This window comes from Triticum aestivum, chromosome 4B, assembly GCF_018294505.1.
Source record: "Triticum aestivum cultivar Chinese Spring chromosome 4B, IWGSC CS RefSeq v2.1, whole genome shotgun sequence".
Classification (NCBI taxonomy): Eukaryota; Viridiplantae; Streptophyta; class Magnoliopsida; order Poales; family Poaceae; genus Triticum; species Triticum aestivum.
Genome location: NC_057804.1, coordinates 112951444 through 112979004, shown reverse-complemented (window position 1 = coordinate 112979004; position 27561 = coordinate 112951444). Strand labels below are relative to the sequence as shown.

Sequence of the window (27561 nt, the reverse complement as noted above, 5' to 3'; positions counted from 1 at the left end):
TCTTACCCCTGATCAACTCATTGCCTTGCAAGCTGAAATCAAGCAACTGAGTGATGAATTCGATCGCTACTATGCTAATTGGAAGGGCGCCAAGGTTCGGTTCGTCAATCTAACGAAGAAATTCACTTCAAGTGTTGCTGCTCCTGTGCACGTTGAAGTTCCACAGGCTGAAGCATTTGCTCAGCCTACTAAAGAACATGCCAGCACCGCTGATGACAATCAGGCTACTGAAGAAAATGAGAGTACTAGGGCTAATGACTCCATTCCAGCCGCTGAAGATATTGCCAGGGCATCCACTAGTGGTGCGCCTGAAGAAAGTGAAGAAGTCAGGGTAACTACATCAGTTGCGCCTGAAGAAAATGATCCAAAGTCCTCTGCACCTCCTGCGCCTACACCAACTCCGATCCTTCCATCTGCATCAGATGCGAAGAAGACCAAGGCTGTAGAGCGTGTGATACGTCTCCAACGTATCTATAATTTTTGATTGCTCCATGCTACTTTATCTACTGTTTTGGACTATATTGGGCTTTATTTTCCACTTTTATATTACTTTTGGGACTAACCTATTAACCGGAGGCCCAGCCCAGAATTGCAGTTTTTTGCCTTTTTCAGTATTTCGAAGAAACAGAATATCAAACGGAGTCCAAACGGAATAAAACCTTCGGGAACGTGATTTCCACCGTTCCGTTTATTATGACACGCTCCATCATTTTCATATTGCTAGCATGATCATGTAGTTGACATTGTATTTGTGGCAAAGCCACCGTTCATAATTCTTTCATACATGTCACTCATGATTCATTGCATATCCTGGTACACCGCCGGAGGCATTCATATAGAGTCATACCTTGTTCTAAGTATCGAGTTGTAATTGTTGAGTTGTAAGAAAAATAAAAATGTGATGATCATCATTATTAGAGCATTGTCCCAAGTGAGGAAATGATGATGGAGACTATGATTCCCCCATAAGTCGGGATGAGACTCCGGACTTTACAAAAAAAAGAGGCCATAAAAAAAGAGAAGAGAAAGGCCCCCAAAAAATGAGAGAAAAAGAGAGAAGGGACAATGCTACTATCCTTTTACCACACTTGTGCTTCAAAGTAGCACCAAGATCTTCATGATAGAGAGTCTCTCATTTTGTCACTTTCATATACTAGTGGGAATTTTTCGTTATAGAACTTGGCTTGTATATTCCAATGATGGGCTTCCTCAAAATGCCCTAGGTCTTCGTGAGCAAGCAAGTTGATGCACACCCACTTAGTTTCTTTTATAGAGCTTTCATATACTTATAGCTCTAGTGCATCCGTTGCATGGCAATCCCTACTCACTCACATTGATATCTATTGATGGGCATCTCCATAGCCTATTGATACGCCTAGTTGATGTGAGACTATCTTCCCTCTTTTTGTCTTCTCCACAACCACCCTTCTATTCCACCTATAGTGCTATATCCATGGCTCACGCTCATGTATTGCGTGAAGATTGAAAAAGTTTTGAGAATGCCATAAGTATGAAACAATTGCTTGGCTTGTCATCGGGGTTGTGCATGATTTAAATATTTTGTGTGGGGAAGATGGAGCATAGCGAGACTATATGAATTTGTAGGGATAACTTTCTTTTGCCATGTTATTTTGAGAAGACATGATTGCTTTGATTAGTATGCTTGAAGTATTATTATTTTTCTGTCAATATGAACTTTTGTCTTGAATCTTTCGAATCTGAATATTCATATCACAATTAAGAAGATTTACATTGAAATTATGCCAAAGTATCACTACGCATCAAAAATTCTTTTTTTATCATTTACCTACTCGAGGACGAGCAGGAATTAAGCTTGGGGATGCCTGATACGTCTCCAACGTATCTATAATTTTTGATTGCTCCATGCTACTTTATCTACTGTTTTGGACTATATTGGGCTTTATTTTCCACTTTTATATTACTTTTGGGACTAACCTATTAACCGGAGGCCCAACCCAGAATTGTTGCTTTTTGCCTTTTTCATTATTTCGAAGAAACAGAATATCAAACGGAGTCCAAACGGAATGAAACCTTCGGGATCGTGATTTTCCAACCGAACGTGATCCAGGAGACTTGGACCCTACTCCAAGAAGTCTTCGAGGAGGTCACGAGGGTGGAGGCCCCCCCGGGCGCGCCCCCCTACCTCGTGGGCCCCTCGGAGCTCCACCGACGTACTCCTTCCTCCTATATATACCTACGTATCCCCAAACGATCAGAACAGGAGCCAAAAACCTAATTCCACCGCTGCAACCTTCTGTATCCACGAGATCCCATCTTGGGGCCTGTTTCGGAGCTCCGCCGGAGGGGGCATACACCACGGAGGGCTTCTACATCATCACCATAGCCCCTCCGATGAAGTGTGAGTAGTTTACTTCAGACCTTCGGGTCCATAGCTAGTAGCTAGATGGCTTCTTCTATCTTTTTGGATCTCAATACAATGTTCTCCCCCTCTCTCATGGAGATCTATTCGATGTAATCTTCTTTTTGCAGTGTGTTGTTGAGACCGATGAATTGTGGGTTTATGATCCAATATTATCTATGGAAAATATTTGATTCTTCTTTGAATTCTTTTATGTATGATTGAGTTATCTTTGCAAGTCTCTTCGAATTATCTTTTTGGTTTGGCCAACTAGATTGGTAGTTCTTGCAATGGGAGAAGTGCTTAGCTTTGGGTTCAATCTTGTGGTGTCCTTACTCAGTGACAGAAAGAGTTGCAAGGCACGTATTGTATTGTTGCCATCGAGGATAACAAGATGGGTTTTTTATCATATTGCATGAATTTATCCCTCTACATCATGTCATCTTGCTTACGGCATTACTCTGTTTTTACTTAATACTCTAGATGCATGCTGGATAGCGGTCGATGAGTGGAGTAATAGTAGTAGGTGCAGAATCGTTTCGATCTACTTGTTTTGGACGTGATGCCTATATACATGATCATTGCCTAGATATACTCATAACTATGCTCAATTCTGTCAATTGCTCAACAGTAATTTGTTCACCCACCGTAGAATACTTATGCACTTGAGAGAAGCCACTAGTGAAACCTATGGCCCCCGGGTCTATTCTTATCATATCAATCTATATCACTTTATTTACTTGCTTTGTTTTTACTTTGCTTTTAATTTTTACTTTGCATCTATCTATCAAAAATACCAAAAATATTATCTCTATCAGATCTCACTCTCGTAAGTGACCGTGAAGGGATTGACAACCCCTAAGCGTTGATTGCGAGTTGCTATCGTTTTGTGTAGGTACGAGGGACTTGTGCGTGGTCTCCTACTAGATTGATACCTTGGTTCTCAAAAACTGAGGGAAATACTTACGCTACTTTACTGCATCATCCTCTCCTCTTCGGGGAAATCCAACGCAGTGCTCAAGAGGTAGTAGCGTGCAGCTATGAAGAAAAGGAAGGCATCAACTTCATCAAATTCTTCAGCTCCGAAGAAGATGAAGCCTCTGACTAGTTCAATTGACAACCCAATTGATGCCGTTCCAGTCTCTTTCATGCCATCAAAGGACCTTGTTCCTTTTGGTGAAGATTATGTGATTCCTAGCGAATCTGATGAAGAAACTCCTTCTGCTGCTTCGACAGAGCAGTTGGATGAAGAAATTGAAGTGGATGCAATCCCTTCAACCCCAGCCATTTCCTCACCTATGCCTCAGTTCACTGCTGAAGAGGCAGGTGTCGAAGAAATGGAAGATGAGGATTTGGACATTGGCTATACCACTCCTATGCTCAATGATGACTTTTGGGAAAGTCAGCACCCCAACTCTCCAATGTTCACTCCACTCCAAGCAATTCCTCAGTCCCCGGCTGCTACTGAAGTGCAAATTGGATCTGAAGAACCTTATGCAACCCCGTCTGTCCATGAAGAAATTCCAGCCACTAGTGCTGAAGAAAATGTAAATGAAGAATTGAAGACCCAGGCTGAAGCTGCAGAAGAGCCTGAAATTCCTCAGCCCGAGGAACCTGAGATTGCGATTCCTGAGGTGGTGATGCAATTGACCGACACTCCTCAGCCCAAGCCAAAGGATCCCTTCTCAAAGAAGCAAAAATTTAAGGGTGATGATTTCTTCGGTGAGCATGTGTTCTTCACTGAATTCAACCTGTATGACAATGCTCGTCTTAGAAGGACGCGCTTCTGGACTGCCAGCCAGGCCAACTTCTATTCTTCCCTGCTTTTCAACAAGGACAAAGTCTTCAACCACGAGCACATTCCTCACGTGGACATGGAATCAATGCCTTGCTTCTCTCAAGTCCTCAGTATGCTTCATTATGCAGGCTTGCTCAACTTTTGCTCAGACATAGTTGACTGGAATGAAGAAACTCATTCTTTAGTTCTACGCAACGTTGCATATCACAGGTGATGCTGCTGACGTCAACTCTTGGGTGTTGGACTAGATGACTGAAAACACTCACTACAAGGCACCAGCCTCTGAATTGCTTCCTGCCTTGCCACTCAGTCCTCCACCTGAAGGTGCTCGTTGTCTGTATGATGAGCCTGAACTCACTGCTCACTATATGCAAGTGCTCATGAAGCCTCTGAAGCCTGGTCAAGCCCCAAGGAGCAAATTCCTCGTGAAGGAATTGCTCTATGTGCCAAGAACCATCTATTGCATTCTGACGAAGACCATGAGTCCTATCAAAGGCATGACTCATCCGATGAAGAAATTATTGGAATGATGAAGAATATGTTATTCAACATAATGCATGGCATCCCCATAAACTATCATGATTTCTTCATGAGGACTCTGGCAAATGTTGCACTTTCACCTTTTGAGCTGATGCCTTACGCGCCGTAGATCATGAGATTCCTCAGAACAAGGTCTTCACTCAACTATAAGGCTAATTTTCAGAATCACCTTAGCTACTTGCCCCCGTTTTAAGTCCTCAAGTGGACATTTTCCTCAGCTGATGAGAAGGGCAAGTCACCAGCCGTTATTGATGAAGGCATTCGTCCATTGGATGGTCAGTTCCACAAAGCTGCGTCTTATTCCACCAATGATGACTCTGCCACTCATGACTCTGCTGCCAATGCTACCAAGTCAAGTCCTCAAGCTACTGCTCCTCGTGTGATGATTGACCGTGAGCTGCTTCTAAGTCTTCACCAGAAGGTGGATCGAAACCACAAATGGGTTAAGCGTCATTTTGGCTCTATTCTTCACAACATAACTTATACACATAATGAAGTGAAGAAAAACCATTACTACCTCCATGAAGTTTTTGATCGCACCTGGGCTATTTTGTCACATCTATATGGTGAAGAAGATCTGAAGCAAATGGGCTTCAAGGAAGATTTTGACTGGTCTGCTCCTCCACCGAAGAAATTCAAGAATGTCAAGGTTCCTTCCTTGGTGGCTAGTTCATATTCTTCATCGTGCGACACGGACGAGTATGAAGACTTGGACGACACTACAACAGGCCCTACAACGACACAAGACCCTGACAACGCCGGCGCTCCTCCATCATCATGATATTCTTCAGGGGCGTTAGTCCTCATTTTCAACCCTTTTGGTCATTCGATGACAAAGGGGGAGAAATTTGAGTTAGTCTTCAAGCGGGTCTATCTTATATAGGCGTTTTTTTGCTAAGTTACAACTCTCGTTCTTCTGATGACTTTGCTGGATCGAGTTGTAATCTTAAACTCTATGGTGACCTGATACTTTAGTTGTGTTCTTCTGCATGCTTATTCCTCATTAATGCCAATGCATGCATGCTGAATTACATCAGTCACCATATTTCATCATGCATTTCAAATTCTTCATATTATATGTCAAATGCGTGTATGAATCACAAGATATAGGGGGAGATCTCCATGATTATACTCTTCAAGTGTGCATTGCTTCAAAAGAAAATTCCTCACTATGCACATCTTCAGGGGGAGTTCTTCTATATCTTGCAATCAAATTCCTCAACATCAGTATTTACACTTCATATATTTATCCCCGTTGAAAACTTAACCTATATTGTCATCAATCACCAAAAACGGGGAGATTGTAAGTGCATCTAGTGCCCCTTAGTGATTTTGGTGTATTGAAGACTTATAGGTTAAGCGACTGATGCGTTTGTGAGTGTATATAGGTCTATAAGTCTATGAGGAGTTTGATATTTACAGAGAAAGTCGACCCCTAAAAATGAAGTTCTTCAACTGAAGACTTTGAATTTCTGAAGACTTTTTGAAGACTTTGAAAGTGAAGAAATTGGTGTGACCTTGAAGACTTGGTAATCATTCGAGGAACATGAAGCGTGAAGACTTTTGTTTTTACAGTTTCATTTTCTCTTTCTTGAGTCATAGGAAAAACTGTACTGTTAAAGGGGGTCGAGGAAATACTAAGGAAAATTTTCCATGTGATGCTCAACTCAAAATCCTACACCCACCAATCCCTTCGAGTGAAGCCATTGGAAATCTCATACAGTTCAGTCATATTCCTCAGTGACAGAGACGAAGTTCTTCTGGTCTCTAAGGAATTTGTTCTGACTGAGGAGTTAGGAATTCACCAGTGCGGATTGCCTACACAGTGAGGAACATGATAGCCCTGAGGAATTTGAGAGTCAAAAATTCCGACCGTTGTTGTGCTATGCGCCAGCTGTCCCAAAATATCTACCCACCTAACGGTCATATCAGACAAGGGCATTTATGTCTTATCATGTCGGGCTGCTCCCTAGGCTATAAATAGCCCTCCCCCCCTACAACCACTAGCTGGTTGGCTGCTCCGAGAGCAATTGACACTTGTCATTTGAGAGCATCCCATCCTCCGAGGACTTTGAGCGAAAATCATCAAGTGAGGAAAACCCAAACCCAACACCTACAAACCCAAAGTGATTGAGCATCACTAAAGAGATTGATCCTGCGTGGATCCGATGCTTGTTTCCTTTGAAGACTGTGCTTCTTCCAGACGGTTAGGCGTCAAGGTCTAGAGCATCCAAGAGGAATTGTGGATCGCCGAGTGACCAAGTTTGTGAAGGTCCGGAAGTCACTTGAAGACTTACCACGAGTGATTGGGCAAGGTCTGTGTGACCTTAGCTCAAGGAGAATACAGTGAGGACTGTGTGTCCGGGACTGGGTGTCCTCAAGTTTAAATACTCAGCCGCTCCAACCAGATGTACAACTGAGACAGCAGTTGGAACTGGTCTACCAAATCATTGTCTTCACCAAGATTACTGGTTCTATTTCCTCAACTCTTTCATTTCCTCATGTCTGTTGTTGTGTGCTTGTTCATATCTGTTTGAAGACTTTGACTGAAGACTTTCTCAATTTCCTCAGTTCAATTTCTTCAGTCTGTCCGTCTTCATTCTTGTGTTATCCTGTGTTTACACTTTCTGTACTCTGTGTTTGTCTTCATTTCATCATGATGACTATGCGTGTGTTCTAATATGTTTACTTCTGAGTATTTATTCCGCTGCAAGTAGTTCTTCGCTAAGGAATTTCCTCACCAGCAAATTCCTTAGTGAAGAATTCATAAAAATCGCCTATTCACCCCCCTCTAGTCGGTATAACGCACTTTCATGTGGGTGGACCGGTGCTTGGGTGTCGTCCTTTCTTGGACAAGCATCCCACTTATGATTAACCCCTATTGCAAGCATTCGCAACTACAAAAGAAGTATTAAGATAAACCTAACCATAGCATGAAACATATGGATCCAAATCAGCTCCCTACGAAGCAACTTATAAACTAGGGTTTAAGCTTCTGTCACTCTAGCAACCCATCATCTACTTATTACTTCCCAATGCCTTCCTCTAGGCCCAAATAATGGTGAAGTGTCATGTAGTTGACGTTCACATAACACCACTAGAGGAGAGACAACATACATCTCATCAAAATATCGAACGAATACCAAATTCACATGACTACTAATAGCAAGACTTCACTCATGTCCTCAGGAACAAACTTAACTACTCATAAAGCATATTCATGTTCACAATCAGAGGGGTATTAATATGCATTAAGGATCTGAACATATGATCTTCCACCAAATAAACCAACTAGCATCAACTACAAGGAGTAATCAACACTACTAGCAACCCACAGGTACCAATCTGAGGTTTGGCTACAAAGATTGGATACAAGAGATGAACTAGGGTTTGAGAGGAGATGGTGTTGGTGAAGATGTTGATGGAGATTGACCCGCTCCCGATGTGAGAATCGTTGGTGATGATGATGGTGATGATTTCCCCCTCCTGAAGGGAAGTTTCCTCGGCAGAACAGCTCCGCCGGAGCCCTATATTGGTTCCGCCAAGGTTCCGCCTCGTGGCGGCGGAGTTTCGTCCGTAAGCTTGCTTATGATTTTTTCCAGGGTAAAAGACTTCATATAGCAGAAGATGGACACCGGAGGGCCACCAGGGGAACCACGAGGTAGGGGGGCGCGCCCTGTAAGGGTGGGCGCGCCCCCACCCTCGTGGCCAGGGTGTGGGTGAGGGAGTCCTGGATTAGGGGGTATCCGGACAGCCGGACTATACACTTTGTCCGGATTATTGGAGCGTGAAGATACAAGACTCAAGACTTCGTCCCGTGTCCGGATGGGACTCTCCTTTGCGTGGAAGACAAGCTTGGCGATCCGGATAATAGATTTCCTTCTTTTAACCAACTCTGTGTAAACCCTAGCCCCCTCCGGTGTCTATATAAACCGGAGGGTTTAGTCCTTAGAGACACAATCATAATCATCATAGGCTAGCTTCTAGGGTTTAGTCTCTACGATCTCGTGGTAGATCAACTCTTGTAATACTCATATCATCAAGATCAATCAAGCAGGAAGTAGGGTTTTACCTCCATCGAGAGGGCCCGAACCTGGGTAAAACATCGTGTCCCTTGCCTCCTGTTACCATTAGCCTTAGACGCACAGAGACCCCCTACCCGAGATCCGCCGGTTTTGACACCGACATTGGTGCTTTCATTGAGAGTTCCTCTGTGTCATCGCCGCAAGGCTCGATGGCTCGGCTTGTTGTCGAGGACAACATTACTGCTATACATTATTTTGCTCTCTTCATAGGTAGATGCATAAATGCTAAGGATGAAGCATGTCACATGTGTGTCCCTGATCTCAGCATTCTCAGGAGTGCTGTGTTAGGAGACCAATCTTATCATATGGGAGCCATTGTAGCTCGCAGGTTGCATCAAAATAGACATAACGGAGATTTCTTTGGAGGAATTTATGCAACCCGTTTAGCTAATTTTCTTGAGATAGACATTCGTGAGGGTGATATGGAGTTACCCCCTTCTTATTTAGATTTTGATTCTATGGTTTCCACAAGTTTGTTGAGAGGACTGAACCACCTCTCCAGTATTGACTAATCTTTAACAAACGTCATGTAGTCCATATTGCTCTTCCTGCTACTGCCTTCTTTGATTTTCAGACAAAAGGAAGATATATTATTACCAGAGAGGAGGCAGATGAGTACGAGAGGAGAGCGGAGACTGCTCGACGCCATGCCACAGCTCAGGCAGCGATAGCTGCTATGTCACAATACGACCCCAGCTACACCTACGGGTATCCGCCAGGCTATCCCTGGCAATAGACCAACTTAGGCCAAAAGCCTAAGCTTGGGGGAGTACGTATTTCCCACCGACATTACATTTATGTTCACACACACTCATTGCTAGATGTCGGTGCTCATACTCTTTCACTGTAATATCCATGCTCGTTTATTTCCTTTTTCCTGTTTTCTTCTTGTGTGTTTGATAAACCTTAAGAAAAAACCAAAAAAATTAATAGTAGTTTATTTCTCTGTTGAAGTAATTAAAAAAGAAAACCCAAAAATATTTCCCGTTCTTCTTTTGCTTGTTGGGAGCTTTCCCGTGTAAATAGTTTTCATTTCTTTTCCCTTTTTTTGGGGGTTGAGAAGACCATATTGAAAATGCTTAGTGGCTCTCATATGCATGATTGTTTATTTAACTTAGAGCCCATATTACTTGTCTTATCTCTTGAGATGAATGCTTGCAGATTCCAGCTTAGTCCAATGCACGTGCACTCTTATTATTATACACATCGTTCGGTCGTGCAAGTGAAAGGCAACAATGATGATATATGATGGACTTATTGGGATGAGAAAAGCTGGTATGAACTCGACCTCTCTTGTTTTTGTAAATATGATGATTCATCGTTCCCGAGTCAGCTATTATGAAGTAAACATATTTGCAATGACATTTAGAGATTATAGTTGCTTGTGCCATGCTTGATTAGCTATGAGTTATAATGGTTTATCTTGCGTGCCAACATGCTATTAGAATGATTATGATGTGGTATGATGGGATGGTATCCTCCTTTAAATGAACTAGATGACCCGTTGCGCCCATGGCGCAAAGGCCGAGAGCAAGCCCATTATTGAAAGAATGTGCATAAAAATATGTAGACAACGAAGGAAACATATGAAAATATGATACATGTTTTATAAGAAGCTTACGAACAATCGTTTACAATGTTATGAGTAAGTCATGTAGATAGATGGTTGCATCCAAAATGATTGAATAGAAGATCGAGTCAACTAAAACAAATTTTAATAAAAGCTAACATAATAAAATCAGAAAAACCTAAAAAATGGCATAAAGCTATTTAGAGAACAACACTTTTCACCCAGACAAATGTAGAGCTACTTTCTTTGTAACCTTGTTCATCAATCAAATTTATGGATCTTTGTGAAAATTAAAATTTGGATAACAAGGCACATCCATTTGGACAACAACGTTAAAATAACAGTGTGAAAAGTAACAAAGCAAGGACAAATTCTTCTGATCTTATTAGGATGGAAGAGCTATCATAAATAAACGCAGTTCATTACATTAGAACCTTTCTCTGGATGTGTTTTCATCATAAAAACATGTGAAATAATAAGATCTATGCATACTGCATATATACTGAAATTTCATAGTTATATTATATAAGTAGATATTCTAAAAATTTAGAGCATGGTAATCCTGAGAAGCTTATGAAGGAGTAAAGGAGGAATAGATATTCTAGCCAATTTCATTTGTTTTTATTTTCTTCCAGACCTTTGCCACTTAGCAGTGGGTCTTCCAGGTTAGGACAAAATCGCCTTAACACAATCTCGCAGGGACACGCCACACGCGCCCGTGAACCCATGCCCCTTCACCTTATCTCTTACTGCAGCCCACTACCTTCACTTCATTTCCTCTTCTCCTAGATCCCCTTTCTCGTCTAGCTCGCTCAGGGCGTCGGTCGCCATTGCAACACCAGCCGCAGGAATCGGCGGGATACGCTAGCCCTCAGTTCGGATCGACGTCCATGCCTCCGGCTCTGACATGCACGCCCGCTGGACGCCGCCGTGAACCACCTTGTTTTCCGGTGCGTTCTTGCTCCTAGGTAGTTCCCCTAGCTCCATTGTTACTCCTGCTGTTCCTTTAATGGTGATTCCGGGCACCGACGTGCAGCAGCCTCTTGGACCGAGGCCATCTTCGTCGGTTCCGTCGGCCGCCACTGCGGCGCCGCGGTTATCCTCCTCACCAAACAACTCCAGGGACCGTGACGGGCTCCGTGTTATCCGCATCTCCTCTGGACCATGGACTCGAAGCCGCGGGTCCCTCCTACTTCTTCCCTGACGTTGACCGTCATTGTCGCTGTCCGAGCTCGTTGCTCTGCTCCGTCCGACCTTGCCACTAACAACATGGTGAGAAATCGCCTCTGCATGTTTCTGGCTGCTGATGTTGTTTGCTGTTTGCTGCCACTGGTTGCTTTGCATATGTCCCTTCTTTGCTGCTGGCTGCTTTGCTCCTGTCCCTTCTTTGCTGCTGGCTGCTTGTTGCTTGTTGTTGATGCTTGATGATGTTAGCTATGACCTGCCTGTAGATCATAGAAAGAGAGATTGATTTGCTATGAAAAAACACGGTCATATTCCACATTGTTTAATTTACTTGCTTGTCACACAGTCAGACAGAAAATCACATAAAAATGCTCAACCCGTTGACTTGCAATATGTATACAGACTCATAAAGTATTTTCAGCATTGATCATCACCAGTTTAGAAAGACAAAGTAGCAGATAAAACAAACAGCGGACCTTTGAATCAGAAAGTATGTAAATAAGCTAAAGTATGAAAGCAGCAGCTCCACTCCAGCATGATCAGTTAGATAGTACGTAGATAGATATTTCTGTGAGTACCTTGGTGATTGCAGATCTGCCAGAGATTATATGGACAGTTAAAAAAATCTGATTGCAGCTAATATGAGAGTGCATCATCTGGATACAGGCACGATATCACCAAACTATCCATCACTGAGAGCACACATATACATACATAATATTAGATGAGAATAAATTGGCCTTCATTAAAGAAGCCAGAGAACACACCCTGCTTAATTAATCAAAAATATAAGAGATGAGAATGAGACTATAAACCACATAGTATGAAACAACTTGATTGTTAATGCTCGAAAGAACATATATGTTTTTACTTTTTGTTCATCTATGAAGAACTAATATAGCATTATCAGTTGAAAAACTTATTTTGGAAAAAAACAAATTCTAAACAAGGTGTGATGCATGATTTGTCAACTCGTATTACACAGGGTATCAGTGTAAGATCTCAGAGTTGAACTTGTAAAATACATAACAAAATCACTCTAGTTTGGTTTGGAGTAGTACTAAGCTTATATGTGTTGGTTGCTCCTGGATCCCCTTTCTTGTACTACTCCATATCCCCTTTCTAAGGAACAGACATATATAAGCTTAGTAAGTATTGTTGCTTAGAAATAAAGGAAGATGCACTTTAACAAAATGTCTTTAAATCTTTAAAAATTCATAACTTGCATTCTAGGACTCTAAGAAAATGTTATTCCCAATTTCAGTAGCTTCATTTTCAACTTTCTGGATGACATCGCATACAATTCATGCACTGTACACATTCTGGAAATTCATGAATATTGATTTTCCTCCGTTTGGTTCTTTTCCAGGGTTTCTTGATCGTTTCAATAGAGTCCAGTAATGAGGGGTATTACGAGTTCGATCCGTAGCTTCACCAGGACGTTGACCAGGAAGGCAAGCATCATGAATTCCCTATCTTATGTTTTACTTATGTTGAAGGATTATACTATCTTGTTGCCCGTGTTGGTTACCATGTCGTACCTTTCTTTGTAATATCCATGTTTAGGACATGGGTAGGAGTTGCTTGATGTTCATGATCAGCGGGTTGTGACATATATTAATTCCGGCAATTTGTAGTCATCTTAAAATAGTACAATTATGATAGCTTCAGACCCAAAAATGACAAATGGAGACCGAGCTCCATGGACGTCTTTATTCAATAACTTCAAAATTCAAACTTTTCAGTTTCAAAAAATTCTGAAAATAAACACACATATACCTAGATACATAATGTACATGTGTGCAAATTTTCAGGTTGAAACACATTAAAATGTGAACTACAAAAAAAGATAATTCTGGGGCTTTTTAGTATATGTATTGTTCATCTTCAAAGTACACATTAAAATTTTCACACATACACTTAACATCCTTGCATACATGTACTCCATAAAAAAATCATGTGCAAGGATGTTAAGTGTACTAAGCTTGTTAAAATTTTCACACATACACTTAACATCCTTGCATACATGTGCATGTTTTCAGAATTTTTTGAAACTGAAATTTATGAATTTGAATTTTTCAAAATAAAGGGCTCCATGGAGCTCGGTCTCCAAAATGCCCTACTCCTTCAGACCTTATTCAAAATTCAAACTAAAAGATAAGCACCTCAACAGCCATGTTTCAGAATAGTAGCTCAAGCACAAGCAACATTGAGAAAGATCTTGAGGTACTAAACTTGTTAACAACCATTTTGTTCTTCAGACAAATGTAAATAGATTCAGACCTTCAAGAACAGAAGATGTCGATACATCTCTGGATCCAATAATGCAAATCATTGAAGAAGTTAAGACCTTACTGAGTGACTGGTAGTGAAAATACGATGCAGCGAAAAATAGACATATATCATTCCTATTCTACAACAGAGAAAAATAAAACAACCAACTGAAGGGACATATAACTCCTTGCGTGTTGGTTGGAGGCTATACTACTAATTTCTGATGAGTGAGAACTCATGACAAAATAAATTTAATATTGTTATTGCTATAAATGCAGATGAAATGAAGGTCCACATTCAGTATGATTTTCTTAATTTCTTTTTAGAAATTTAACAAGGAAAGCCACAGAAATTGGAAAACACGTCAAACTACTTTTTTTTACCTGTGAGCTTGTCAATTAAGTTCATTTGTGGCACCGTCCTTCCAAATCTCACCTTAGCCACTTGCCTCATCAGTGACCAAGGATACCTATTGAATGTAATGAGCAATCCATGTTAACATGTGATATAAATTGGGGGGGGGGAGGTAGTTTCATACCATTGATAATGTGTTTCCCATCGGCTAAAGTGATCCTCTTCCGTGCATATTTAGGTGATGAACAATGGTGGTTTAAAAGGATAAATCAGTAGGAGAAAATAAAGTAATAAACAATATTCTTTTTCTTTGTGTAAATTTACCTTCTTTGTTGATTTCCCTACGATATCTGGTTCGTGAAATCATTTGTTTCTTTGCGTCCTTTCATCTATTAGCACTAACATGGATAATGTCAGAATCCACCTCCTTTTCTTTGATAACAAGTAGAGTGTTAGACTGCAAACAGAGCAGAAAATAAAAGACCTACTGGACCTGAGAGCATAAGATTCTTTCTATGGGATGATTAATTAACTTGCATGCATCGACGAGCAACAAGAACGACCAACCAATTAACCGAGTGCATTAGCGAGCAACCGAACAAAAAGAATAGTGGTATAAGGAAGCAAACAAAAGACCTACCAAACACGAAAACCACATCTTAAATTTATTAGATAGCTAATTAACTTGCATGCATCAGTGGACAACAAAATAGCTAATGAACCTGAAAAGGAACCTGCCCTACCCGGCCCTGAAAGCAGAGATTAATTTTACTGGATAGTTAATTAACTTGCATACATGAGTGATCAACAAAAAAATTAACTAACCTGACAATGGGCTTGCATATAGCAATGAGCAATAGTACGACTAAGCAACAAACAGAAGACCTATTGGACCCTGGAACCGAAGGTTAATTTTAATGTGTAGTGAACTAACTTGCATGCATTGCCTAACAACAAAATAACCAATTACATTGTGAAGAACACATACTAAACCAACGACGACAAGTACCGTGTCAAACCTAGAAGTGAACATATTAAAGTAGGAGTTTATCTGCACATAAGAAAGCACATACATAAAAGCAGCAACAACTGAGTTGGGCACACAAGAACATTGACAAAGCAAATAAGGAGCAGGCATGCAAGACTAAAATGCAAGAGAATATCATGTTGCAAGACTCTAAAAGAACCGGCGGAAGAGAGTCATATAGATGTATGCATGTTAATTGGCTACAATCTTGATGGCATGGAGCTTTGTAAACTTCTATATAGAACAAATTTGGTAGCTAAATTAACAACCAAGAGTATAGTGCCGATCCATATTATCCAATATATGCTAGCTAGTTGCGCTAACGAACAAGTCCACTCCAAATTGAGACGACATAAATCATGTTTGGGAGCTATAGCTGCTAGTGGATGCATGGGAGTATACTATCCCACCACAACCAGCTTAATTTGGAAAAAGCAAACAAGTTTATTAGAACCAAGCTTCTACGATTATAGAAGTGAACACCTATAAACTGGTTTATCTTGAACTGAACAACGAATTTTACCTACAGCTAAAGAAAAGAAAACCCAATGCTGCTTTCTTCTTGTTCTTTTTATATCTATTACTGCCCTCTTCCCTTTAGTCAGTTAGAAGAAAGAGAGAGATCAGCAAGTCCTAAAAGCTATCCAACTGATGAGGGGGGAATAATAATGCTTTCAGATAAAATAAATAATCCAATCTGTCGCCAACAGGATAAAATAGAAGCAACATGACCAAAATCCAGTATTATTTAAGCAGTAAAAGTAAGCCACTAAGTACCAGATGTCAAGCGAGTTGACAATCAATCTGCGCATCCTGGACAATGCTAGTGAGGATAGTGATCATGAAGAGATACAAAATTTTGCAGCAGAGCATGATGGCAGCCTCAAGCGACAGCTTGATGTATGCCCACACCTAGATATTTTTTTTCAAATTTTAGAACCGAGGCCTCCTCCAACTCAGTAAAAACCATTTAATAAGTAATTTGGATGCAAAGAAATCTTAATAACTGAACTGAATTCCTTTGACTGTGGTACACAAACCATGTTTGGGAGCTATAGCTGCTAGTGGACGCATGGGAGTATACTGTCCCACCACAACCAGCTTAATTTGGAAAAGGCAAACAAGTTTATTAGAACCAAGCTTCTACGATTATACAAGTGAACACCTACAAACTGGTTTATCTTGAACTGAACAACGGATTTTACCTACAGCTAAAGAAAAGAAAACCCAATGCTGCTTTCCTCTTGTTCTTTTTTATATCTATTACTGCCCTCTTCCCTTTATAGGTAAATGAAGATCAACTAGTCAGTTAGAAGAAAGAGAGAGATCAGCAAGTCCTAAAATCCATCCAACTGATGATGGGGGAATAATAATGCTTTCAGATAAAATAAACAATCCAATCTGTCGCCAACAGGATAAAATAGAAGCAACATGACCAAAATTCAGTATTATTTAAGTAGTAAAAGTAAGCCACTAAGTACCAGATGTCAAGCGAGTTGACAATCAATCTGCGCATCCTGGACAATGCTGGCGAGGACAGTGATCATGAAGAGATACAAAATTTTGCAGCAGAGCATGATGGCAGCCTCAAGCGACAGCTTCACGTATGCCCACACCTAGAGAATTTTTTTTCAAATTTTAGAACCAAGGCCTCCTCCAACTCATTAAAAACCATTTAATAAGTAATTTGGATGCAAAGAAATCTTAATAACTGAACTGAATTCCTTTGACTATGGTACATACTCGATATGTGCCTTTGCATCTTGTCAGATTTTGGCTGATTCTTCCATTTTCCCCCTGCGCCTTTGTGATGCACTCGACGCAATCGGAAGACCGCTTGTGATGTAGAAGGAACATACAAAAGCTTAGAAAAGTTCATCAAGCAAAAACAGAGATCAAATTCTTCCTTTCATTCATCTTGCCCAAAGTGGGTCTAAACTGCTAAGCAAATTCAAACTCCGGTAGACTATCAACTTGAAAGTAATTAATCATGGGCAGCTCTCACTTTTATATATAGAGAGCAAGCTTCAATACAGTTTTGATTTGCAAAACATAGAGAGTATGCTTTACTGTTCTCCTAATTTTACTTTAGAGACCATCCAACGAAAAAGCCATGTAATAAATTACCTAAAATGAACTGAAGGTTACAAAATCATCTAAAGGACAATTAGGCCCGCAATAAATTCCCCATTGCAATATTCTAGTGCAAGAAAATAGATGGTTCAAAGAAGTTGAATACAAACATGATAGAATAAACCATAACATCAAAACTAAAATGCAGGAACAAAGGCGGCTGTGTGAGAAATAGGATTCACCTTTTTCTTTATCAAACTCTTCCACAAAATTATTTTTCTTCTATTCTGTCTCAAATATGGAAAACCATAAGTTGAGAAACTGGAATCCCCATTGTATGATTCTAGTGCAAGAAAATAGACTGTTCAAGGAATTTGAATACAAACATGGATACAATAAGCCATATCAAAACTAAAATGTGGGGACAAACATGGTTGTGTGAGAAAGAGGATTCACCTTGTTCTTCTTTTCTATCTCAAATCTGGAAAATCATAAATTAAGAAACTGAATCAGAATCATCATACAACTGAGGTAAAAACTGGGGGAGGAAGATGGGGAGGCTACAGATGGGCAACCTAGATTGGTGACGATGTAGGAAGTGATGGCCATCGTGACGCGAGCACTGCTTAGAGCCATGGCTCCGCTGCTCCCTCCCCCCATCGCCGTCCTGTTGTGCTCCTCCATGCCCATCATGAACACCATATGCCCCTGCTCTCACATGGCGGCAACCTGTGTCGGATCTGGAACAACAACTCCCAGCAGGAGAGAAGAAAGAACATGGGGGTGTTGTCCTGCGGGAAGAGAGATGGAGAGGTGGCAGCGACCATGCCTTGGGATTTCGAGAGCGGGGGAGGAGAGGGGCGAGGGAGAGGAAGAGGCACGGCGGTGGTGGAGAGCATCGGAGGAGGGGACGCGGGGCTCGAGGACAGAGGGATTGGTGGCTCGAGGGAGGAGGGGGTGCGGGGCTTGAGAACGGAAAGGATTGGCTAGGTTTTCACCGCACACCTCACTGGTGGCATATTTCTCGTACGTAGAATCACACGCAAACCCACCTGATTGCCTGGACCCTACACTTAACCAGTCCCACCAGTCATTCTCTCGTGGAGCTACTGTAAATGTGCAAAACAACCAATGGTTGACCGAATGCCACCAAGTAAAATCGCACTACAGTGAAAAAATCAAACGGCCCAGAAGCATTAGCGCTCGCAAGTGCCCTGGCTAGGCGGGTAGCGTAGCGGGGTTTATATGTTTGATTGAGTGACTCGACTTGGCACATGTTCACGCATGTAGTTGAATCAAATCAACATAGCCTTCATGATATTTATGTTCATGGTGGATTATATCCTACTCATGCTTGTATTCAGTGTAAATTAATTTTAATGCATGTTTACTACTGTTGTCGCTCTCTCAGTTGGTCGCTTCCCAGTCTTTTGCTAGCCTTCACCTGTACTAAGCGGGAATACTGCTTGTGCATCCAAACTCCTTAAACCCCAAAGTTGTTCCATATGAGTCCACTATACCTACCTATATGCGGTATTTACCTGCCGTTCCAAGTAAATTTGCATGTGCCAAACTCTAAACCATCAAATAAACATTCTGTTTTGCATGCTCGATTAGCTCATATGTCAACTAGAGCTGCCCTTATCTTTTGTTTTAGGCGGGTTATTCTCAAGAGGAGGGGACTCCGCTCCTCATTCACGAGAAAATGGCTGGTAGCCGGGATGCTCAGTCCCATGCTTCGTGCAAACTAAATCAAAATAACTACAAACAAAACTCCCCCTGGGACACGTTGAATGTTGGAGGCACTCGTTGTTTCGACCAAGCCCTGGATTGATGCTTGTGGAGGAGGGGGAGTATAACTTTACCATTCTGTTTGGGAACCGCCTATAATCTGTTTAGCATGAAAGATATTGTCGTCTTTTAGTTGTTATGTTGACAATGAGAGTATGCCGCTCAAAATATAATTTATCTCTATTTCAAAACCGAGCTCTGGCACCTCTACAAATCCCTGCTTCCCTCTGCGAAGGGCCTATCTATTTACTTTTATGTTGAGTCATCATCCTTCTTATTAAAAAGCACCCGCTGGAGAGCACACTGTCGTTTGCATTCATTATAATTGGTTTATATTGGGTATGACTTGAATGGATCTCTTTTACCATGAATTACAATGTTTAGTCAGTTCTTGATCTTTAAAGGTGCTTTGCATTTATAATTTGCTGTCTCAGAAAGGGCTAGCGAGATACCATTTTGTTATATCATGTTATGATTATTTTGAGAAAGTGTTGTCATCCGAGTTTTATTATTATGGCTCGCTAGCTGATTATGCTATTGATATGAGTAATTGTGAGACCTACGTGTTATTGTGAGTATGGTTAGTTCATAATAATTGCTGAAACTCGAATGCTGGCTTTTCATGTTTACAATAACAAGAGCAAATAGAGTTTGTAAAAGTTTTTCTTTTTCTCTTTCAGTTTGTCAACTGAATTGCTTGAGGACAAGCAAGGGTTTAAGCTTGGGGGAGTTGATACGTCTCCGTCGTATCTACTTTTTCAAACACTTTTGCCCTTGTTTTGGACTCTAACTTGTATGATTTGAATGGAACTAACCCGAACTGACGCTGTTTTCAGCAGAATTGCCATGATGTTGTTTTATGTGCAGAAAATAAAAGTTCTCGGAATGACCTGAAACTCCACGGAACACCTTAGAAAAAATAATAAAAAATCCTCGCCAAAGATGAAGACCAGGGGGCCCACACCATGTCCACAAGGGTGGGGGGCGCCCCCTTGGGCGCGCCCCCTACCTTGTGGGCCCCCTGGTGGCCCTCCGACGCCAACTCCAACTCCATATATTGGCTTTCGGGGAGAAAAAAATCAGAGAGAAGAAATCATCGCGTTTTACGATACGGAGCCGCCACCAAGCCCTAATCTCTCTCGGGAGGGCTGATCTGGAGTCCGTTCGGGGCTCCGGAGAGGGGGATTCGTCGCCGTCGTCATCATCAACCATTCTCCATCACCAATTTCATGATTCTCACCGCCGTTCGTGAGTAATTCCATCGTAGGCTTGCTAGGCAGTGATGGGTTGGATGAGATTTATTATGTAATCGAGTTAGTTTTGTTAGGGTTTGATCCCTAGTATCCATTATGTTCTGAGTTTGATGTTGCTATGACTTTGCTATGCTTAATGCTTGTCACTAGGGCCCGAGTGCCATGATTTCAGATCTGAACCTATTATGTTTTCATGAATATATGTGTGTTCTTGATCCTATCTTGCAAGTCCATAGTCACCTACTATGTGTTATGATCCGGCAACCCCGAAGTGACAATAACCGGGACCACTCCCGGTGATGACCATAGTTTGAGGAGTTCATGTATTCACTATGTGCTAATGCTTTGTTTCGGTTCTCTATTAAAAGGAGGCCTTAATATCCCTTAGTTTCCAATAGAACCCCGCTGCCACGGGAGGGTAGGACAAAAGATGTCATGCAAGTTCTTTTCCATAAGCACGTATGACTATATACGGAATACATGCCTACATTACATTGATGAACTGGAGCTAGTTCTGTGTCACCCTATGTTATGACTGTTACATGACGAACCACATCCGGCATAATTATCCATCGCTAATCTAGTGCCTACGAGTTTTCCATATACTGGTTCTCGCTTATTTACTTTTTCTGTTGCTACTGTTACAATCACTACAAAATACCAAAAATATTACTTTTGTTGTCTTTACTTTTGTTACCGTTATCGCCACTATCATATTACTTTGCTACTAAACACTTTGCTGCAGATACTAAGTTTCCAGGTGTGGTTGAATTGACAACTCAGCTGCTAATACTTGAGAATATTCTTTGGCTCCCCTTGTGCCGAATCAATAAATTTGGGTTGAATACTCTACCCTCGAAAACTGTTGCGATTCCCTATACTTGTGGGTTATCAAGACCTTTTTCTGGCACCGTTGCCGGGGAGCATAGCTCTATTCTTTGAGTCACTTGGGGTTTATATCTGCTGGACACTATGAAGAACTTGAAAGATGATCGAACTACTATTTTGCCCTCAACTACGAGGGGAGGTAAGGAACTGCCATCTGGGCTTGCACTAGATTCTCCTTCTGTTATAAGTAAGCTTGCGACACCTAAACCTACTACTGTTATGAATTCTGATATGTCGCATGTTATTGATGATGCCACTTCTGCTATGCATGATACTTATGATGAAACTACTTCTATGCTTGATACTACTGTGCCCCTTGGTGAATTTCTTGATAAGCAAATTGCTAGGTCTAGAGAAAGAGAAATTATTGCACCTGAGTACGATGATGATAGTGATGATGAAAATATGCCTGCTATTCCTGAGGGTTATCTTTTTGTTGCAGAATCTTCTGCAGCTATTTTTGCTTGCCAGGATAGATATGAACTTAAGAGGCTGCTAGTTAAATGGAGTAAAGAATCTTTTAGAGATAGAATGAGACCCGACCCTGCTTTTGCTACTTCGCCTATTTGTGTTCCCGATAAGGATTATTATGATTTTTCTGTTGATCCAGATATAATTACTTTGGTTGAATCTGATCCTTTTTATGGCTATGAATCTGAAACTGTTGTGGCACATCTTACTAAGTTAAATGATATAGCTGCCCTGTTTACAAATAATGAGAGATCGCGCTACCTTTATTTACTCAAAATATTTCCGTTCTCATTAAAGGGTGATGCTAAGATATGGTTTAATTCTCTTGATCCTGGTTGTGTGCAAAGTCCCCAGGATATGATTTATTACTTCTCTGCTAAATATTTCCCTGCTCATAAGAAACAAGCTGCTTTGAGGGAAATATACAACTTTGTGCAAATTGAAGAAGAGAGTCTTCCACAAGCTTGGGGGAGGCTCCTCAAGTTACTTAATGCTTTGCCTGATCATCCTCTTAAGAAACCTGAAATACTTGATATCTTTTATAATGGACTAACTGATGCTTCCAGAGGTTACCTGGATAGTTGTGCTGGTTCTCTTTTCAGGGAAAGAACACCGGATGAAGCTGAAATTCTATTGAATAATATGTTGACAAATTAAAATAATTGGGCACCTCCTAAGCCACCTCCTGAGCCAGTTCCAGAGCCAATTACTGAGCCTATTCCTAAACCAACTCCGAAGAAGAGAGGTGTTCTATTTCTCAGTCCCGAAGATATGCAAGAGGCAAAAAAATCTATGAAAGAAAAAGGTATTAAAGCTGAAGATGTTAAGAATTTACCTCCTATTGAAGAAATACATGGTCTTAATTTACCGCCTGTTGAAGAAGTATATGATCTCAATAACTTATTTACTGAAGAACCTCCCGATATCCCGACACGGGTAGTAAAGGTAAATTCTCTCTATAGATATGATAAAGCCGAAGTCCCTCCTACTAAAATTGCTAGTCAGTGCTTGGATGAGTTTGATGACTTTATGTTTAAGCAAGATGACTTTAATGCTTATTTTGGTAGACAATTAAAACAGAATACCTTTATGATTAAACGCTTGGGTGATTATATGGCTGATATTATAGGTGAACTTAAACTTGTTAGCAAACATGCTTCTATGGTCACCACTCAAGTAGAACACGTACTTAAAGCTCAGAAAGAAGTGCTTGCTAAAATGAATAGTAAGAAAAATGATTATGTTGTTAGAGTGGCTACTAGAACTGGTAGAATGACTCAGGAACCTTTGTATCCTGAAGGCCACCCTAAGAGAATCGAGCAAGATTCTTAGAGAAATAATGTCGATGTACCTAGTTGTTCTAAGAGGAAGAAAAAGAAAAATGATAGGACTTTGCAAAGTTCTAGTGAACCTATTGTTGAACCACCTGAGAATCCGAATGATATCTCTGTTTCTGATGCTGAAACACAATCAGGTGATGAACATGAACCTAGTGATAATGTTAATGATAATGTTCATGTTGATGATCAACCTAGTAATGATAATGATGTAGAAGTTGAACCTGCTGTTGATCTTGATAACCCACAATCAAGGAATCAACGTTATGATAAAAGAGACTTCATTGCTAGGAAACATGGTAAAGAAAGGGAACCATGGGTTCAGAAACCCATGCCTTTTCCTCTGAAACCATCCAAGAAAAAGGATGATGAGGATTTTAAGCGCTTTGTTGAAATGATTAGACCCATCTTTTTGCGTATGCGATTAACTGATGTGCTCAAAACAAATTCTTATGCTAAGTATATGAAGGATATCATTACTAATAAAAGAAAGATACCTGAAGCTGAAATTTCTACCATGCTTGCTAATTATACTTTTAAGGGTGGAATACCAAAGAAACTTGGAGATCCAGGAGTACCTACTATACCATGCTCCATTAAGAGAAATTATGTTAAAACTGCTTTATGTGATCTTGAAGCCGGTGTTAGTGTTATGCCTCTCTATTTATATCGTAGACTTGACTTGAATAAGTTGACACCTACTGAAATATCTTTGCAAATGGCTGATAAATCAACTGCTATACCTGTCGGTATTTGTGAGGATGTGCCTGTTGTGGTTGCGAACGTTACTATTTTAACGTACTTTGTTATTCTTGATATTCCCGAGGATGATAGTATGTCTATTATTCTTGGAAGACCTTTCCTTAATATTGCAGGGGCTGTTATTGATTGCAACAAAGGCAATGTCACTTTTCATGTTAATGGCAATGAGCACATGGTACATTTTCCGAGAAAACAACCTCAAATTTATAGTATTAATTCTATTGGAAAAATTCCATCGATTATATTTGGAGGTTTTGAATTTCCTCTCCCTACTGTCAAGAAAAAGTATGATATTCTTATTGTTGGGGATTTTCATATCCCCGTTGAGGTAACTTAGTGTCATTCGAAATTTCTCCGGTTCTGTGATTATTCGGAATGAGTTTGTTAACAAGACTTGATTAACCTTGTTAGTGGGTTCATTTTGATGATCACGAGATGGATGAAACTAGAAGCACAACCTTCTGTACCCTTTTTATATTTTTTGTTATTTAGTAGAAATAAAGTAAAATAGTATTTTTCTGTCTGTCTCCTGACTTATCCGTGCAATATAAAAATATCCCGAAAATAAAAGTCCTCAGAATGCCATGCCAATTTAATATGATCTTTTCGGGAATATTTGAGAATTTACTGTGCAAAAATTACCACGGGGGGATCTGCCACCTGGCCACGAGGGTGGAGGGCGCGCCCTACCCCCTGGGCGCGCCCCCCTGCCTCGTGGGCCCATGGTGGCCCTCCTCCAGTTATCCCTGCACCCATCTTCTTTCTCTGCCTCACACAAACACGAAAAACCAACTCAAGCATGAGTTCCAGCCCCCGTTGCTATGATTTTCGATCTCCTTGCTCAAAGCACCTCTCGCAAAACTGCTTGGGGAGATTGTGCCTTGAGGAAACAATATGTTCAGAAGGATGTTCCAAGGTGGTCCTTCAAGGAAGCAAGGTCCCAGGCTTGCAATATGTGATGCTGACGAGGAACCACCAAGAGACGCTCCTGTGAGGCCCTGTGAATGGCCTTCGGAAAATTTTATGAATCAAGTGGGAATCAAAGAAGAATTTAGTGCATATTTGAGTAACGCCAGTCTTGAGGACTTTGAAGCTGACAAATGCCCCCAGTATCATAATCTCACAAGTTCATTTGTGAGGAGGTTTGAGTTTTCATCTTCGCGTAATTCTCCTTCAGTCATGTTTGACCTTTATGACAAATCTTATACCATGGGCTTAGAGGATTTCACTTCTGCTTGCAAACTTCCATCTTGGGGTAATGTCAGGGATCCCCCTAAATCTGAATATAGAGACTTTCTTGCTAGAATAACTGTGGGGGAATCTAGAGATATAACACAAGCCACTATAGGGAGCGTTCACTTTCCTGCTATACATTATTTTGCTCTCTTCATAGGTAGATGCATAAATGCTAAGGATGAAGCATGTCACATGTGTGTCCCTGATCTCAACATTCTCAGGAGTGCTGTGTTAGGAGACCAATCTTATCATATGGGAGCCATTGTAGCTTGCAGGTTGCATCAGAATAGACATAACGGAGATTTCTTTGGAGTAATTTATGCAACCCGTTTAGCTAATTTTCTTGAGATAGACATTCGTGAGGGTGATATGGAGTTACCCCCTTCTTATTTAGATTTTGATTCTATGGTTTCCACCAGTTTGTTGAGAGGACTGAACCACCTCTCCAGTATCGACTAATCTTTAACAAACGTCATGTAGTCCATATTGCTCTTCCTGCTCCTGCCTTCTTTGATTTTCAGACAAAAGGAAGATATATTATTACCAGAGAGGAGGCAGATGAGTACGAGAGGAGATCGGAGGCTGCTCGACGCCACGCCACAGCTCAGGCGGCGATAGCCGCTGCGTCACAATACGACCCCAGCTACACCTACGGGTATCCGCCAGGCTATCCCTGGCAATAGACCAACTTAGGCCAAAAGCCTAAGCTTGGGGGAGTACGTATTTCCCACTGACATTACATTTATGTTCACACACACCCATTGCTAGATGTCGGTGCTCATACTCTTTCACTGTAATATCCATGCTAGTTTATTTCCTTTTTCCTGTTTTCTTCTTGTGTGTTTGATAAACCTTAAGAAAAAACCAAAAAAATTAGTAGTAGTTTATTTCTCTTCTGTAGTAATTAAAAAAGAAAACCAAAAAATATTTCCCGTTCTTCTTTTGCTTGTTAGGTGCTTTCCCGTGTAAATAGTTTTCATTTCTTTTCCCTTTTTTGGGGGGTTGAGAAGACCACATTGAAAATGCTTAGTGGCTCTCATATGCATGATTGTTTATTTAACTTAGAGCCCATATTACTTGTCTTCTCTCTTGAGATGAATGCTTGCAGATTCCAGCTTAGTCCAATGCACGTGCACTCTTATTATTATACACATCGTTCGGTCGTGCAAGTGAAAGGCAACAATGATGATATATGATGGACTTATTGGGATGAGAAAAGCTGGTATGAACTCGACCTCTCTTGTTTTTGTAAATATGATGATTCATCGTTCCCGAGTCAGCTATTATGAAGTAAACATATTTGCAATGACATTTAGAGATTATAGTTGCTTGTGCCATGCTTCATTACCTATGAGTTATAATGGTTTACCTTGCGTGCCAACATGCTATTAGAATGATTATGATGTGGTATGATGGGATGGTATCCTCCTTTAAATGAATTGAGTGACTCAACTTGGCACATGTTCACGCATGTAGTTGAATTAAATCAACATAGCCTTCATGATATTTATGTTCATGGTGGATTATATCCTACTCATGCTTGTATTCGGTGTAAATTAATTTTAATGCATGTTTACTACTGTTGTCGCTCTGTCAATTGGTCGCTTCCCAGTCTTTTGCTAGCCTTCACGTGTACTAAGCGGGAATATTGCTTGTGCATCCAAACTCCTTAAACCCCAAAGTTGTTCCATTTGAGTCCACTATACCTACCTATATGCGGTATTTACCTGCCGTTCCAAGTAAATTTGCATGTGCCAAACTCTAAACCTTCAAATAAACATTCTGTTTTGCATGCTCGATTAGCTCATATGTCAACTAGAGCTGCCCTTATCTTTTGTTTTAGGCGGGTTATTCTCAAGAGGAGTGGACTCCGCTCCTCATTCATGAGAAAATGGCTGGTAGCCGGGATGCCCAGTCCCATGCTTCGTGCAAACTAAATAAAAATAACTGCAAACAAAACTCCCCCTGGGACCCGTTGAATGTTGGAGGCACTCGTTGTTTCGAGCAAGCCATGGATTGATGCTTGTGGAGGAGGGGGAGTGTAAACTTTACCATTCTGTTTGGGAACCGCCTATAATCTGTTTAGCATGGAAGATATTGTCGTCTTTTAGTTGTTATGTTGACAATGAGAGTATGTCGCTCAAAATATAATCTATCTCTATTTCAAAACCGAGCTCTGGCACCTCTACAAATCCCTGCTTCCCTCTATGAAGGGCCTATCTATTTACTTTTATGTTGTGTCATCACCCTTCTTATTATAAAGCACCCGCTGGAGAGCACACTGTCGTTTGCATTCATTATAATTGGTTTACATTGGGTATGACTTGACTGGATCTCTTTTACCATGAATTACAATGTTTAGTCAGTCCTTGATCTTTAAAGGTGCTCTGCATTTATGTTTTGCGGTCTCAGAAAGGGCTAGTGAGATACCATTTTGTTATATCATGTTATGATTATTTTGAGAAAGTGTTGTCATCCGAGTTTTATTATTATGGCTTGCTAGCTGATTATGCTATTGATATGAGTAATTGTGAGAC

General features: G+C 40.8%; 2 long non-coding RNA genes across 2 annotated transcripts; one reads left to right on the top strand and one right to left on the bottom strand.

Moving 5' to 3' along the window:
• The first annotated feature begins 10759 nt into the window (after window positions 1-10759).
• Window positions 10760-14338, top strand: LOC123091356 (uncharacterized). Its single transcript, XR_006443045.1, has 3 exons — window positions 10760-11323; window positions 11410-11645; window positions 12928-14338. It is a non-coding gene; the product is annotated as an uncharacterized lncRNA (long non-coding RNA).
• LOC123091357 (uncharacterized) lies at window positions 11548-14286 on the bottom strand. The gene is made up of 3 exons (XR_006443046.1): window positions 14216-14286; window positions 12137-12250; window positions 11548-11818 (listed from the first exon to the last, which is right to left on the bottom strand). It is a non-coding gene; the product is annotated as an uncharacterized lncRNA (long non-coding RNA).
• Window positions 14339-27561: the final 13223 nt, after the last annotated feature.